The sequence below is a fragment of the Apodemus sylvaticus genome, chromosome 7, assembly GCF_947179515.1.
Source record: "Apodemus sylvaticus chromosome 7, mApoSyl1.1, whole genome shotgun sequence".
NCBI lineage: Eukaryota > Metazoa > Chordata > Mammalia > Rodentia > Muridae > Apodemus > Apodemus sylvaticus.
This window is the reverse complement of record NC_067478.1, coordinates 23,815,979-23,818,111: the sequence shown is the minus strand read 5'-3', so window position 1 is coordinate 23,818,111 and position 2,133 is coordinate 23,815,979. Positions and strand designations below refer to the sequence as shown.

At 35.3% G+C, this 2,133-nt stretch overlaps 1 non-coding gene across 1 annotated transcript; it reads right to left on the bottom strand.

Moving 5' to 3' along the window:
* Nucleotides 1–1,602: 1,602 nt before the first annotated feature.
* LOC127690238 (U6 spliceosomal RNA) lies at nt 1,603–1,709 on the bottom strand. Its single transcript, XR_007978979.1, has one exon. It is a non-coding gene; the product is annotated as a U6 spliceosomal RNA (small nuclear RNA).
* Between the last annotated feature and the right edge of the window lie 424 nt (nt 1,710–2,133).

The following is a 2,133-nucleotide window of genomic DNA, read 5'->3' as shown; positions in this document are numbered from 1 at the left end:
TAGGATATGATGATTTTTTTGATTTCTTTAGTTTTTTTTGTATCCCTTTTCATTTCTGATTTTGTTAATTTGGATACTGTCTCTGTGCTCTCTGGTTAGTATGGTTAAGGGTTTATCTATCTTGTTGATTTTCTCAAAGAACCAGCTCCTAGATTGGTTGATTCTTTGTATATATTTTGTTTGTTTGTTTGTTTGTTTGTTTGTTTCTACTTGGGTGATTTCAGCCCTGAGTTTGATTATTTCCTGCAGTCTACTCCTCTTGGGTGTATTTGCTTCTTTTTGTTCTAGAGCTTTCAGAAGTGCTGTCAGGATGCTAGTGTATGCTCTCTCCAGTTTCTTTTTGGAGACACTCAGAACTATGAGTTTTCTTCTTAGGACTGCTTTCATTGTATCCTCTAGGTTTGGGTAAATTGAGGCTTCATTTTCAATAAATTCTAAAAAGAGTTTAATTTCTTTATTTCTTCCTTGGCCAAGTTATCATTGAGTAGAGTGTTGTTCAGCTTCCATGTGTATGTGGGGTTTCTGTTGTTTTTGTTGCTATTGAAGACCAGCCTTAATCTGTAGTGATCTGATAGGGTGCATGGAATTATTTCAGTCTTCTTATATCTGTTGAGGTCTGTTTTGTGACCAATTATATGGTCAATTTTGGAGAAGGTATCATGAGGTGCTGAGAAGGTATATTTTTTTTTGGTTTAGGATGAAATGTTCTACAGATATCTATTAAATCCATTTGGTCCATAGCTTCTGTCAGTTTCACTGTGTCTTTGTTTATTTTCCTTGATCTGTCCATTGGTGAGAGTGGGATTTTGAAGTCCCCCACAATTATTATGTGAGGTGCAATGCATGTTTTGAGCTTTAGTAAAGTTTCTTTTGTGAATGTGATTGCCCTTGTATTTGGAGCACAGATGTTCAGAATTAAGAGTTCTTCTTGGTAGATTTTTCCTTTGGTGAGTATGAAGTATCCTTCCTTATCTTTTTTTGATCACTTTTGATCACAGTCAATTTTATCTGATATTAGAATGGCTATTCCAGCTTGTTTCCCAGGACCATTTGCTTGGAAAATTGTTTTCTAGTCCTTTACTCTGAAGTAGTATTTGTCTTTGATACTGAGGTGTGTTTCCTGTATGCAGCAAAATGCTGGGTCCTGTTTATGCGTCCAGTCTGTTATTCTTTGTCTTTTTATTGAGGAATTGATTCCATTGATGTTAAGAGATATTAAGGAATAGTGATTGTTGGTTCCTGTTATTTTTGTTGTTATTTTTATGTTTGTATGACTATCTTCTTTTAGGTTTGTTGAAAGAAGATCACTTTCTTGCTTTTTCTAGGGTGTAGTTTATCTCCTTGTGTGGACGTTTTCTATCTATTATCTTTTGTAGGGCTGGATTCATCAAAACATATTGTGTAGATTTGTTTTTGTTTTGTATTATCTTGGTTTCTCCAACTATGGTAATTGAGAGTTTTGCTGGGTATAGTAGTCTGGAATGGTATTTGTGTTCTCTTAGGATCTGTATGAGATCTGCCCAGGATCTTCTAGCTTTCATAGTCTCTGGTGAGAAATCTAGTGTAGTTCTGATAGGTCTGCCTTTACATGTTACTTGACCTATAAATATGGAATGTGTCACAAATTTGCATATCATTCTTGAGCAGGGGCCATGCTAATCTTCTCTGTATCATCCCAATTTTAGTACATGTGCTACCAAAGTGAGCACCTCCATTTTCATTATGCATTAGTCAATGACCACTGAGTGTGTTTCTATTTCTTAACTATTGTGATAGAACAGCAATGAGGATAGATGATTGACTATCTGTAGTAATAGACAGAGTCCTTTGAGTATATGCTAAAGAGTGAGTTAGCTGAATCACATGGTAGATTTACTTCCATCTTTTGGAGAAAACTCATGCTTATTTTCATAACTGTTGCCTCAGTTTGCACTCCAACCAGCCATGAATAAATGGTTCTTTCCCCCACATCTATGCTAGCATCAATCATCAATTATTTCTTTTATCTTGGCTATTGTGACTGGCTTAAGATGAAATTTCCAAGTGGTGGTTTTAATTTGCATGTTCTCTGATGAACATTTAAACATTTCCAGTTATTTTTATCTCATCTTTTGAGAACTCTGTTTAGAGCCA